The 15,721-nt window shown below is 36.8% G+C and overlaps 1 long non-coding RNA gene across 1 annotated transcript; it reads right to left on the bottom strand.

Annotated features, from left to right (window-relative positions):
• Window positions 1-206: 206 nt before the first annotated feature.
• On the bottom strand, window positions 207-15,201 carry LOC144380736 (uncharacterized). Its single transcript, XR_013444944.1, has 3 exons — window positions 15,112-15,201; window positions 3,495-3,641; window positions 207-349 (listed from the first exon to the last, which is right to left on the bottom strand). It is a non-coding gene; the product is annotated as an uncharacterized LOC144380736 (long non-coding RNA).
• Window positions 15,202-15,721: the final 520 nt, after the last annotated feature.

The raw sequence follows: 15,721 nt of genomic DNA, 5'->3' as shown, positions 1-15,721 counted from the left end.
TTTACTTTGAAATCATGCTTTAATTCAAAAGTTATTTCTATATGGGGCACGCCTGGGTGGCTCAGCCAGTTGAGTGTCTGACTTTGGCTCAGATCATGATCTCAGGTCCTGGATTAAGCCCAGCATCTGGCTCTGTGCTCAGTGGGGAGTCTACTTGTCCCTCTCCCTCTGCCCCTCCCCCCACTCATGTTTTTTCTCTCTCTCAAATAAATACAATCTTTAAAAAGTTATTTCTATATATATTCCCCATGGCTAACAGTGATACTTTTATATACTTACTTTAATGCAATAAGAGATGCAATTATCTTCATAGTGTTTGCAACACCTATGCCTTGGTCCATGCTTACATCTGAAATAAGACAAAAATAATAAATGATGTGTATGTGTGTAGATGTGCTTAACACTCTCTAACCAAAAAAGCAGAACACATTACCTACTTGTTTCTAAATGCATGCATCTTTTGGTTTCTTAGGACATAAAAAAGCAAAGATAACAGATTTTTTTTTCTTTTCAGTTCACCATTTGACACAGTGCATAAAATATGTGACTGCAGTCAAAATACTTAAATGCAGAACAGAAAAAACATTGGTAAATATTTGTGACTAAATATGAAAAATATGTAATATATTATCTCTATACTCTGCCAAATCTTTTGGAAGCTTTAAGTTGCTTACTGTAGAGTATAGCGGTCATAAGTCACCCATGAAGTCAGTACTTGAGCAACAATCATAATGAGAAAGTGCTCAGGTTACAGGAATTTATACTTAATTATATTTGAGAGAAAACATCTGGAAAAGAAACATGATTCGGTATTAGAATTCAAAATTCAGTTTTTAAAATAAATAAAGTAATAGATCATGTGGGAATTCAAAAGTAGGTTATTTGTGATTTAAATGCAAACCACTTGGTCCTCTGGTGTTTAGTAAATGTTTCTGTTGGGGGGGGCTACTGTTCAAGACACATAGATTTTTAATTATTTGGTATGCTGACTCCAGGACTATATTGAGGCGTAAAAAAGTAAGTAAAATATCTAACAGGGGTCTGGCTCTCCCCCTTTCTCTATGAAGTGTTCATGTTCCAAAATGAGTAGTCTTTGTAATTCTTGAAGACTGCAGTTAATTAATTATCTCATGGTTGGAACACATTAAGTTTCTTGTTTGTAACAATAATGTGTAGAGTGATATTCTGGCTCCACACCTCTTTAATTCCATTTGCAAACTGATTAGCAAAACCCTTTCGGAAATCCAATTCTGCACCACAGCTGGCATATACGTGTAGCCCTTCACAGACAAGGGGGACGGCAGGGATTCCTGCTGCCCGTAGCCCTTATGTCATCAGGATGATGGGACATATCTGGCCATGTGAAGTTGAGGGATTAAAGCTGGGACCTAAAAGAGGTAAATCAGAGAGGGGTGGCCATGTGTAAACCATCACTCTTCATACTTCTAAGTGTCCTCTTCAAAGGCATTCCTCAGCCAGTGCTACTGGAACTACACAGAAATCGTTAAACTCTCTTTGCTAGTGAAGTTCAATTCTGGTATCAGCTATACTGTCATTTAATCTTCCCTCAGTCTGTTATTAAAACTTCTCAAAACCTGGACTCCCCATCTCCTGTCTTATCTGCTCTGCTTATGTATTACCCTGCATCTGCTTCCACAGCAGTGGACTCACGGAGGCAAGTCTGACAAGTTCTGCCATGACCTGATTAGTTCTGATACCCAAGGCATCATTCACCCACATAATACATTCTCTGCATTCCCATCTCCGCATTCCCCTCTGATTCATGGTGACATGATTTCCATGAATAGGGATTCCTTGTCTCTTTTCTTCACTCAGGTGATCAGTAACTATTTTGAACTTGCTTAAGAATTAAGAAGTTCATTACCAATCTCACTAGTGGCTATTTACCCAAAAATTACAAAACACTAATTCAAACGGACATATGCATCTCTATGATAAACATAGAGCAACATTATTTACAATAGCCAAATTATGGAAGCAGCCCATTTCAATGAATGAATGGATAAAGAAGAGGTGGTATACACACACACACACACACACACACACACACACACACACACACACACAGTAATATTCAACCGTATTACTCATATGTGGAATTTAGGAAACAAATGAGCAAAGGGAAAAAAAAGAGAGAAACTAATCAAGAAACAGACTCTTAACTACAGAGAACAAACTGCTGATTATCAGAGGGGAGGTAGTTAGGGATATGGGTGAAACAGGTGATGGGGATTAAGGAGTGCACTTATCATGATAAAAAAAAAGGATATACATAAATTTTTTAAAAAAGTTTACTACCACAATTATTCCTGCCATCTGTTATTCCTTCCCTCCCTCTTACCTTCTGTATGTGCTGTATACTAAAATGAAGACAAAGTCTTTAAATACAGTAAAAATTTTGAGCACCTACTCTGTGCTCATGTACGTGAGGCAACTCACATGTTATTTCATTTAATGGACACAACACTCCATAACAGAGATCATTAACCCAAGTTAACAGATGAGGACTTTAGGGTCCAGAGTGGTTAAATCACTTGCCCAAAGTCACAAAGCCAGCAGGGGGGGGGGGGGTGAAATGAGAGTCTAAGGTCTGATTTATTGGCTTCAGCTTCCCATAACTGATCCCTAACTTTCTATATTGGCTATTCATTCAACACTCTCTAAAATATCACTACAAAGATTATTTTTATTAACTGATGTTCTAATTTTAAATCACTAAATTTTCTATTAATTATAGATGTATTTTAATATAATATAGAAGTATAATTCCTATACTTGAAATAGCCCAGTGATGGGTATTAAGGAGGGCACATATTGCGTGGAGCTCTGGATGTTATACGAAAACAATGGATCGTGGATCACTACATCAAAAACTAATGATGTATTGTATGGTGACTAACATAACAACAACAAAAAAAGGACAAAGTTAAAAAAAAAACCAAAAAAACAAATACTATTTGTATGAAATTCAGACTTCTTTGTATAATATACAAATAAAGATGTTTTATTCCATTTCCAAAGCCCTGAAAATTTCTACTCTTACAAAAAACATTTATGTAAGGTTTGCTCCTTATTATTCCTCTATCTTCTTGAATGTGCCCCAGAACTTTTCTTTCTCCTTTCCACATTTGGAATATTTGATTAGCACATATTAACCTGTTTCCTAAAGTTCCCCATTCTAGCCTCCTACAACTGTGTCTAGTTTGACATAGAAAACTATTACAAGTTCATATAAATCTATTCTAAAGGCATATGTTGGTCTATAGTCCAGACAAAAATAATAAATAACACTGACTTGCCATTATGTGCCTTTTATAAAACTCTATGCACTGTTTCTGGTAAAAAAAAAAAAAAAAGATAGATATGATATATATGTATATCATTACTGAAAAGAAAATAAAACACCTTGGCAAAGTACAAATATCATATAAAACAGTAACACAGTGTGCTAAATATCAAGATAAAAAACTTACACTGAATCCACAAGTTTCCTGATTAGAGCAATTATATTCAATCTTCTTGGCTTTTCTTCATGTTTCTCTGTCTTTTGTTCCACTTTTGCATATGCTGCTTCTGGTGAATAAGAATGTGTGGGAATTTCTTCCTTCCCTACAATAAACCTAAAGAAAAGAGCACAATGTGAGGCATTTTCACCTTTAAAAAATAAAAGGAAAAAGACAATAGGAAAAAAAACCCAACCTGATTCTGTTAATATACAAATACATTTTGGAGAGTACCTTATCATTTGAAATAATGTTTTTCAAAATTTAAATAAAATCTTATCCTTTATAAGAAAATGCTGACAGCCATTTCTTTAATAATGCAATAAATTCTTCTATTAAGTTTTCTATTTTAGTTCCAGTATAGTTAACATACAGTGTTATATTAGTTTCAGGTGCATAATACACTGACTCAACATTATTCAGTGTTTATCAAGATAAGTGTACTATTAATCTCCTTCACCTATTTCACCCATCCCCCACCCACCTACCCTCTGGTAACCATCAGTGTGTTCTCTGTAGTTAAGAGTCTATTTCTTCGTTTGTCTCTCTCTCATTTTTTTTCCTTTGCTCATTTGTTTTGTTTCCTAAATTCCACATATGAGTAAAATAATACGGTATTTGTCCTTCTCTAACTGGCTTATTTTGCTTAGCATTATACTCTTTAGCTCATCCATGTTGTTGCAAATGGCAAGATTTTATTCTTTTTTGTGGCTCAATATTCCATTGTGTGTATATGTGTATGTGTGTGTGTGTATAAAACCTCTTCTTTATCCTATTGATGGACACTTGGGCTGCTTCCATAATTTAGCTATTGTAAATAATGCTGCAATAAACAGAGGGTACACGTAGTGTCTCTGTGAATAGTGTTTCTGTATTTTTTGGGTAAATACCCAGTACTGTGAGTACTAGGTTGTAGGGTAGTTCCATTTTCAACTTTCTGGGGAATCCCCATACTGTTTTCCAGCATGGCTGCATCAGTTTGCATTCCCACAAATAGTGCAAGAGGGTTCCTATTTCTTCACATCCTTGCCAACACCTGTTGTTTCCTGTGTTGTTGATTTTAGCCATTCTGCCAGGTGTGAGGTGATAGCTCATTGCAGTTTTGCTTTGCAGTTCCCTGATGATCACTGATGGTGAGTATCTTTTCATGTGTCCATTGGACATCTGGATGTCTTCTTTGGAGAAATGTTCGTTCATCTTGTCTGCTCATTTTTAAATTGAATTAGTTGTTTTTCAGGCATCGAGTTATAGAAGTTCTTTATAATTCTGGATACTAACCCTTTATCAGATATGTCATTTGCAAATATCTTTTCCCATCCCATAGGCCGTCTTTTAGTTTTGTTGATTATTACCTTTGCTGTGCAGAAGCTTTTTATTTGATGTAGTCCCAATAGTTTTATTTTTGCTTTTGCTTCCCTTGCCTCAGGAGACATATCTAGAAAAAAGTTGCTATGTCCGATATCAGAGAAGTTACTGCCTGTGCTCTCTTCTAGGATTTTTACGGTTTTATGTCTCACATTTAGGTCCTTAATCCATTTGGAATTTAGCTTTGTGTATGGTGTAAGCCAGTGGGCCAGTTTCATTCTTTTGCATGTTGCTGTCCACTTTTCTCAACACCATTTGTTGAAGAGGCTGTCTTTTTCCCACTGGATATTCTTTCCTGCTTTGTCGAAGATTAACTGACCATATAATTGTGAGTTTACCTCTGGTTTTCTATTCTGTTCCATTGATCTATGTGCCTATTTTTGTGCTAGTACCATGCTTGTTTTGATTACTAAAGCTTTGTAGTATAAGTTGAAGTCTGGAATTGTGACATCTCCAACTTTGCTTTTCTTTTTCAAAATTGCTCTGGCTATTTGGGGTCTTTGTGGTTCCATACAAATTTTAGGATTCTTTGTTCCAGTTCTGTGAAAAATGTTGTTGGTATTTTGATAGGGATAACATTAAATCTGTAGATTGTATACATTTGTGTAGTATGGACACTTTTACAATATTTGTTCTTCCAATCCATGAGCACAGATTATCTTTCCACTTGTTTGTGTAGAAACAGCAACATCTTTTATCAATGTTTATAAATATTGTTTATAAATATATAAACTATATATAATATATATATATAAAATATAAACTATAAAACATTGATAAAAGATAATTTATATATTTTTACACAAGTCTTTCACCTCCTTGGTTAAGTTTATTCCTAGATATTTTATTACCTTTGGTGCAATTGTAAATGGAATTGCTTTCTTAATTTCTCTTTCTGTTGCTTATTAGTATATAAAAATACCATGAATTTCTATATGTTGATTTGGTATCATGCAATCTTACTGAATTCATTTATCAGTTCTAATAGCTTTTTGGTGGAGTCTTTAAGGTTTTCCATATATAGTATCATGTCATCTGCACATAGAAAACGTTTTACTTCTTCCTTCCTCTTTTCTGATCACTGTGGCTAGGACTTCCAGTACTACGTTAAATATGAGTGGTGAGAGTGGACATCCTTGTCTTGTTCCTGACCTTAGGGGAAATGCTCTCGGTTTTTCACCATTGAATATTATGTTAGCTGTGGGTTTTTCATTTATCTAATCCCACTTTGCTGAGGGTTTTTATCATGAATGGATGTTTTATATTCTAAAATGCTTTTTCTGCATCCATTAAAATGATCATTTGGTTTTTATTCCTTCTTTTATTGATGTGATGAATCACATTGATTGACTTGTGAATACTGAACCACCCTTGCACCCCAGGAATAAATTCCACTTGATTCTGGTGAATGAATTTTTAATGTATTGTTGGGTTCAGTTTGCTAGTATTTTGTTGAAAATTTTTGCATCTATGTTCAGAAAGAGATATTGGCCTGTATTTCTCTTTTTTTGTAGTGTCTTTGTCTAGCTTTGGTATCAGGGTAATGTTGGCTTCATAGAATAAATTAAGAAGTTTTCCTTTTCTATTTTTTGGAATAGTTTGAGAACAGGTGTTAACTCTTCTTTAAATGTTTGGTAGAATCCCCTTGTGAAACCATCTGGTCCTGGACTTTTGTTTGCTGGGACATAGGTTAACATTCTCCTACAATCTTTTTGATCTCTGTGCTTCGGTTGTTACTTCTCCCCTTTCATTTCTAATTTTATTTACTTGAGTCCTCTCTCTCTTTTTATGAATCTGGCTAAAGGCTTATGATTTTGTTGATTTTTCAAAGAACTGGCTCCTGGTTTCACTGATTTGTTCTATTGTTTTTTTAGTTTCTACTTTATTTCTGCTCTAATCTTTATTATTTCCTACCTTCTACTGGCTTGTGGCTTTGTTTGTTGTTCTTTCTCTAGTTCCTTTAGATGTAAGGTTAGATTGGTTGTTTATTTAGGATTTTTCTTGCTTCTTGAGGTAGGCCTATATTGCTATAAACTTCCCTCTTAGAACAGCTTTTGCTATATCCCAGATTTTGGACTATTGTGTTTGCATTTTCATTTCTCTCCATGTATTTTTTATTTCCTCTTTGATTTCTTGATTTACTCATTCATTGTTTAGTAGTATGTTATTTAACCTCCATGTATTTATGTGCTTTTCATGTTTTTTCTTGTGCTTGATTTCTAGTTTCATACCATTGTGGTCAGAAAAGATGTATTTTTATAACTTCAATTTTTCTGAATTTGTTGAGACTTGTTTTGTGGCCTAATATGTGATCTATTCTGGAGAATGCTCCATGTACATTTGAAAAGAATGTGTATTCTGCTGTCTTAGGATGGAATGTTCTGACTATATCTGTTAGATCCATCTGGGCCAATATGTCATTCAAAACCACTGTTTCTTTGTTGATTTTGTTTGAATGATCTGTCTATTGATGTAAGTGAAGTGTTGAAGTACCCTACTATTATTGTATTACTATTGATCATTTTCTTTATGTTTGTTATTAACTGCTTTATGTATTTATTTGGGTGCTCCCAAGTTGGATTCATAAATATTTACAATTTTTATATCTTCTTGTTGGATTGTATTGTTTATGATCATACAGTGTCCTTTGTCCCTTTTTACAGTCCTTGTATGAAAGTCTATTTTGTCGATATAACTTGCTACTCAGGCTACCTTTTCACTTCCATTTGCATGATAGATGTTTCTCTATCCCTTCACTTTCAGTCTGCATATGTCCTTAGGTCTGAAATGAGTCTCTGGCAGGCAGCATGTAGATGGGTCTTGCTTTTTTATCCATTCTGTCATCATGTGCCATGATTGGAGCATTTAGTCCATGTACATTCAAAGTAATTATTGATATGTATGTATTTATTGCCATTTTGTTACTTGACTTATGGTTATTTTGATAGTTCCTCTCTGTTCCTTTCTTCTCTTGCTCTCTTCTTTCATGATTTGTTGGCTTTCTTTAGCAAAATATTTGGATTCCTTATTGTTTTTTTTAAATTTATTACTGTTTTTTTTAAATTTTTTTTATTCTTATGTTAATCCCCATACATTACATCATTAGTTTTAGATATAGTGTTCCATGATTCATTGTTTGTGCATAACACCCAGTGCTCCATGCAGAACGTGCCCTGCTCAATACCCATCACCAGGCTAAGCCATCCTCCCACCCCCCTCCCCTCTAGAACCCTCAGTTTGTTTTTCAGAGTCCATCGTCTCTCATGGTTCTTCTCCCCCTCCGATTTCTCCCCCTTCATTCCTCCCCTCCTGCTACATTTTTCTTCTTTTTTTCTTTCTTAACATATATTGCATTATTTGTTTCAGAGGTACAGATCTGAGATTCAACAGTCTTGCACAATTCACAGCGCTTACCAGAGCACATACCCTCCCCAGTGTCCATCACCCAGTCACCCCATCCCTCCCACCCCACCCCCCACTCCAGCAACCTTCAGTTTGTTTCCTGAGATTAAGAATTCCTCATATCAGTGAGGTCATATGATACATGTCTTTCTCTGTTTGACTTATTTTGCTCAGCATAATACCCTCCAGTTCCATCCACGTCGTTGCAAATGGCAAGATCTCATTCAATTTATTACTGTTTTTGACTTGTAGTTACCGTTAGGTTTATATATAACATCTTCCGCATATAGCAGTCTATGTTCAGCTAATGGTTGCTTAATTTTACTCCTCTCCTCTCCACATTTCAGATATTTGGTATCATATTTTACATCCTTTTATTTTGTGCTTCTCTTGACTGATTTTTATAGATATACTTATTTTTTTGTTGTTTTTGTACTTCCTGTTTTTTCTTACTCTTACTTATGATTTTTGTTTTCCTCTTACAAAGCCCCCCTTAGCATTTCTTGTAGGGCTGGTTTAGTGGTCATGAATTCTTTTAATTTTTGTTTGTCTGGGAAATTCCTTCTAATCTGAATGACAGCCTTGCTGGATAGAATATTCTTGGCTTCCAATTTTTCCCTTTGAGCACTTTCAATATAGCATACCAGTCCCTTCTGGTCTGCAACGTTTCTGCTGAAAAATCAGCTGATAGCCTTATGGGGTTTCCTGTATATGTAACCATCTTTTTTTTTTTTTTTACAATCTTTAAAATTCTTTCCTGGCGCACCTGGGTGGCTCGGTCGTTAAGTGTCAGCCTTTGGCTCAGGTCATGATCCCAGGATCCTGGGATTGAGCCCTGCATCGGGCTCCCTGCCTGGCGGGAAGCCTGCTTCTCCCTCTCCTACTCCCCCTGCTTGTGTTCCTGCTCTCGCTATCTCTCTCTCTGTGTCAAATAAATAAAATCTTTAAATAAAATAAAATAAAATTCTTCGTTTGTCACTATTGTTTACCATTTTAATTACTATGTGTCTTGATGTGTACCTCCTTAGGTTGAATCCTAACGGGGATTTCTGTGCCCCTGAATCAGGATCTCTGTTTCCCTCCCATGATGTGGGAAGTTTTCAGCTATTACTTCTTCAAATACATTTTCTGTCCCCCTTTCTCTCTTATGCTTGATGGAGTCACTGAATTTTCTAAGTCTATTCTCATTATGTAGTATTTATTTGTCTCTCACCTGTTCAGCTTGATTGCTTTCCATTACTCTATCCTCCAGGTCACTTACAGGCTCCTCTGCTTCCTGTAGCCTACTGTTTATTTATTCCATCTATTGTATTTTTAATTTCATTTATCGAGTTCTTCACCTCTGATACGTTATTTTTTATCTCTCTCTTTTTTTTAAAGAGTTTATTTATTTATTTGTTTGACAGAGAGAGACACAGCAAGAGAGGGAACACAAGCAGGGGGAGTGGGAGAGGGAGAAGCAGGCTTCCTGCCAAGCAGGGAGCCCGATGCAGGGCTCGATCCCAGGACCCTGGGATCATGACCTGAGCTGAAGGCAGGCACTTAATGACTGAGCCATCCAGGCACCCATTTTTTATCTCTTTGTCAAGAGTTTCACTGATGTCCTCCACCCTTTTCTGAAGTCCACTATCTTTATGAGCATTATTTTAAATTCTTTATCAAACATCTTACTTTTTTCTGTTTCACTTAATCTCCTGCTATGATTTTGTCCTGTTTTTTCATTTGGGACATATTCCTCTGTTTCCTCATTTTGTCTATCTGTGTCAGTTTCTCTTTGTTAGGAAAGTCAGCTACACCTTCTGCTCTTGAAAGTAATGGCTTCATGAAGAAGAGGTCCTGTACTGCTCTGCAGTATAGTGTCCCCTGTTCACCAGAACCTGGCACTTCAGGGGAATCTCCTGTTTGTGTTGCTTGCGTTGTGTCTGAGTCGCTTTTTCTTTCAGTCCAGACATCTTCATTGACTCTGTATCTGTTGTGGGCTTTGCTTGCTTTCTGTGGTGTTAGTGAGACACAGGCTGCGAGCTCTGAGAAGACATCAGGTGAGCTAAGGGCTGAGGTCAGCATGCTTGGAGTGTGCCAGTCCTCAGGAGAACACATGGGCAAGGCACACTGCTAGCAGGTTAGGTAGCAAGTGTCTGCGCAGTGCTGCCCACAGGTGGCCCTGTGTTTATGCTGGGCAGCAGGGGAGGAAAATGGTGCCTGCCACCTCCTTTGTTCCCAGAGAAGTCCCCTAACACACTCAAAATCAGTATAAACATATCTTCCTCTTGTTTGTCCCAGGCACTATGCAAACTGTCATTTCTATGTTGCCTCTCTATGGGCTGCTGTATCTTTAAAGGCAGGATCCAGCTATCACTCACTCTCCCATCTTGCCCGGTGCTGAGTCAGCTAACTTTTTAAGCTCCAGACTCCAAATCCTGTGATTTATACAAACTCATGGAATTCAGCCCCTCTGGTTTTCAAAGCCAGATGTTATGGTTTGGGATCCCTAGTGTGAGAGACTGTTTTCTTTCCCCTCTCTACACCCGTAGCTCCCTCCCTCCTGTGGGCAGCTCCCAACCACTGTTTCTACCCTTGGTAACCTCTCAGATGCAGCTTTTTTTTTCTTTAAAGAGTTCATTTATTTATTTGAGAGAGAAAAAGAGAGAGGGAAAGCACAGAGGGAGAATGAGAGGGAGAAGCAAACTCCCCACTGAGCAGAGAGCCCGACATGGCACTTGATCCCAGGAGCCTGAGATCATGACCTGAGCTGAAGGCAGACACTTAACTGACTGAGCCACCCAGGCACCCCCTCAGATGCAGCTTCTTTACATTTAGTTGTGGAGTTTGTTCTGCCCATCTTTGGATTGCCCTCTAGTGTATTTACATCGATGTGAGTGATATCTAGTTGTCAACATGGGATGGGGTGAACTTAGGGTTCTGCTACTACACCATCTTCCCAAGCTTCCCAACAATGCACGTATTTTAAAATCAAATTAACCAAGTAAAATACAGCATAACACTTTTATGATGCACCCTTTTAACTTAAGTTACCACTTTTTAAAGATATTACACACCTTGAAGTTTTTTCAAACAAAAAAGCAGGTGAAATATTTACTTGGGTCTACTAGTTGATCAAAAAATTCTATTTTTTTGTCTAAATTCTACTAATAGTTACAATTGAATGAGGTTCTCATTTTTCAGTATAAAGTTATATCTCATGTCACTTTGAGTCATAAAATAGCTGCAATGCAATATTAGGTCATATAAAGATATTCAGGGAAATGGAGGAAACTAAAGACTGAGAATCATAAAATGGTCAAGATTCCATGCATTCTCACATAATTTCATTAGAAAACCTTAAACTCAATATTATTCTAATCTAGTTATTTCTCTTCTGAAAAACCTAATATCTGGGAGAAGACACTATTCTTATCTCATCAAAACTGGAGTATTTTTTTCCCAGACAATGCGAAAGAAAAGAAAGAAAAGAAAAGAAAAGAAAAAAAGAGTTGCTACCATTAGATATCATTCAATCAGTATCCTTTACTAGTTTTCCATTTTTGCTGTTTGTACCTTCACTATGAGTCATTGCTCTTATAAAGAATAACTAAGCTTTCTTAAGAGAACTCTACCTGCTGAACTTTCAGAAAATACCATAAAATGCAGACAAAAACAAGGGATCAGTAATACTACACTAAGGTTCTGGAACATGGGACCTATGACAAATAGAATAAGAAAATGTAAACACTCAGAAAAGAGAGGTGAAACAAGCTATTACTATCAACAACTGTATCCCATCTCATTCGGACAGACTTGGTAAAATATCTAGCTTATTAAATCATAAAGGACATGTAATGAGATCGTCACAAGGTGGCAGCTGTGCAGTCTCAGTAGCTGTTATTCCAAAAGAATTTGGTTCTTAATCATGGGTGTGCATGGAGAGTTCAAGGTCTGTACTACTGTTCTTTATAAACAAGACAAAAACTATGTTAGAACAGATAAAATCATCTCTCTCACACTGTTCATAACACTGTTTCTCTTTTGGCCAGGACTGACCATCTCAGATTAGAGGTCACTTCCTTGGAGAAACTGTCCCCGCCCAAGCTGCAGTGAGTTAGCAATCCTTCCCTTGTGCTATCAAAGCCCAATGAGTCCCCAATAGCAGAAGCACCTTATTAGTAGTTTGCATCCCCCATTAAACTGTGGGTCTGTGAGACTCTATACATCTTTTGCTATTACACCCCAGGGACTGGCACATAGTAAAAATTTAATTAATACATACTGAATGATCAAATATAGTAATAATGAGCATTTTCTGAACATTTACTATATGACAGGACAGTACAGAGGATTAAATCATTTAATCCTCATAGCAACACTACGAAGTAAGTAGGTGCCATCATTTCCGTGAGAGTTAGCATGAAAAAGCATTTGACCACATCCAAAAACAATTACTTGGACCCAAAAAACTGTCTGACTCTAAAGCCTGGGCTCTTAATCACTAAGCTGCCTATACACTTCTAAGTATTAAACTATGTTGATGCAGGTTTGGTATACCATAAGGCTCCTGAACTGGTTCCCAGCCTTTGACTCTATCCTTGACTCTATCTGTTCTCATAACTTCTACTAACTTAGCAAGAATTAATAACCATTTTTTCCAGAATATTTTCCTATAATACAGAGTAAATTCTAAGTGCAAATAGTTATCCAGCCCCTTATTTTGAGTGGATTTGACGAAGAGACACAAAAATATCGGATACATTTTGAGTTTCTGTAAGGATTCCGGGAGCCTATGGAGAGACACGGGAAAAGGCAAAGTTTTCTCTTTAGGAAAACCAACTTTTGGTTTTGTTATAAACTTTTGACATAACATAGAATCTTCACATTCAATGCAACAACAACAAAAAGTTATTTTCTGAAATGTTTCATGATCTTTCAATGAAAAATATAATATGAAAAAATTACCGCTGTGTATTATGACTTAGTTACTGTTACCACAGAGTTTCCACAACCAAAGATACTCTTATTCACACAGGGGACTCAATTTGTCCCCTCCCAAACTAGCTTCCTTGCACACCATCTGATTTTCTGTTAATAGCACCTTTTTTCATGTACTTAGGTTTTCAAAACTTGGCTCGTAGCAAGGATTGGAGGGAAAGAGGAAGAAGGAAAATATCAATCAGTAGGTCTTCATTTCCTTCGACACCAGTCTCAACTTTGCCTCTTTCTCTTTAATCCTCCACTGTCGCCAAATCCCAGTCCTTATCACTTCATCTTTCTTCCTTCTGATTCTCTCTTTCACAATGTCTGTCCCAAATACTGTGGCCAGACTAATCTTTCTGAAACAATGTCAACTACCCTGCTCAAAACCCTTTAGTGGCTCTCTACTGCCCATCTTATCAAATTCAAATTTGTCTTCTTTTTTTTCTGTTTAGGTCTTCCAAAATCTGGCCCTGCTCTGACCATCATTTAAAAAATCAAAAAACCCCACAAAACCTTATGATCCCTAAAATAAGCTTTTCATACCAATTAAGTTGATTTTCCCACTCTTACCTCATATTTCATGTTTATAATTTTCATACTTTTGCTAACATTATTCACTTCTACCCAGAAGGTTCCTCCTCTTCCCTTCTAGTTCTCTAAAGCTATCCTTCAAGTGCAGTTTAAGGCTTATCCCCATAAGAATAATAATAACAGTAATAGCCAACATTTCTTGAGCACTATGTGCCATGCACAGTTCTAAACACTTTTCATGCATTAACTCATTTGATCCTCAAAATAACCTAAAAAAGACAGTCATATGAAATCTTCTAGCATACCGAAGGCTACCCTAATTTTTCCCTCCTATATTTATAATAAATACTCCACACCTAATCTTCACTAAGCATCTACTATATGTACTTAGGAGAATAAAAGAGGCAACATTTATAATACAAACTGGAAGAGCATTAGGTTTCAAGTAAGTATATGCAGTCACTGTGTGACATTAAATTAGTTAAGTATTCTAAGCCTCACGTCACATGGGCATAAAAATACCCATCTCACAGAACTGCTGTGAAAATTTTCTAATCTATGTGAAAATGCTTGGTGAACTGTAAAATACAATGGAAGTGCTGCCAACCAACTTTTCTACACTATCTACTACTATCGGCCAATAACTATGGCAAGAGATGGCATACAGGGTGAAAAGCAGATTCTAGTGACTCTAGTGAAGCTTATGATTCAAAATGTGTCTGACATGAGCCCTGTCCTAATGAAGCCCATAATGTGGTACCACACAATTCAGTATTTAATTTTGCAGTAATTATTCACATGTAGCTTTGTTTTTCCAATGCTCCTTGAAGAGAGAGTTCTTCTAATTCTTTCCTAACACCCAGTGATATGAGGCACACAATAGGTCCCAAAAGCAGTTGTTGATTTTTTTTTTTTCAAAGATTTCACTTATTCATTTGACAGAGAGAGACACAGTGAGAGAGGGAACACAAGCAGGGGGAGTGGGAGAGGGAGAAGCAGGCTTCCCGCTGAGCAGGGAGCCCGATGTGGGGCTTGATCCCAGAACCCTGGGATCACGACCTGAGCCGAAGGCAGACGCTTAACGACTGAGCCACCCAGGCACCTCCAAAAACAGTTGTTGATTGACTGATTTTTAGGGGGAAAGAAATCCAATAAATTAGACTCTTTTAATAAAATATCGTAAAAGTGACTGTGACTCCTGCAATTATTTTGGGCTAGAAAACTGAGTCGATAAACATCTATTGTAATTATGCGCAATAATATTACTTTTTGAAAAAGTTAACTTGCAAATTCTCTCTTAGCATAAGGTAAATAAACTACTTACCTAAGAGCAGAGAATGTAAATCCTTTCAAACCATCTTTGCACCTAAAACAATAAAAATTATGATAAAGTAACAATTTTTGAGATATAAAGTAGTATATTAAGTAGCTATTAAAATTTATTCTGAAACAAATGACTTTTATTTTTAAAATTTTTTTATTTTTTTAAAGATTTTATTTATTTATTTGACAGAGAGAGAGAGACAGCGAGAGAGGGAACACAAGCAGGGGGAGAGGGAGAGGGAGAAGCAGGCTTCCCGCCGAGCAGGGAGCCCGATGTGGGGCTCAATCCCAGGACCCTGGGATCGACCTGAGCCGAAGGCAGATGCTTAACGACTGAGCCACCCAGGCGCCCCTGAAACAGATTACTTTTAAAAGGTGAAACTTTTAGGACAGTGATCTGAGCAGTACAAATGCAACAAACAAGCAAGCCATCTTACACAGGATGATTAAAATTTCCTACGTCAAATTAACATAATTTAAGGCTCAACTCTCCTATTTGCAGGTGGAAGAGAGATTTAAGTATATCTTCTAAGGGCTCCATGTGGACTTAAAATGAAGGCTCAGAGTGGAATATTCATTTTACCCAATCCCTGGGGGAGCAAATTGTTGAG

Source organism: Halichoerus grypus, unplaced genomic scaffold (assembly GCF_964656455.1).
Source record: "Halichoerus grypus unplaced genomic scaffold, mHalGry1.hap1.1 HAP1_SCAFFOLD_126, whole genome shotgun sequence".
NCBI lineage: Eukaryota > Metazoa > Chordata > Mammalia > Carnivora > Phocidae > Halichoerus > Halichoerus grypus.
Note: the sequence above shows the minus strand (reverse complement) of the source record. Positions and strands in the feature narration are given on the sequence as shown.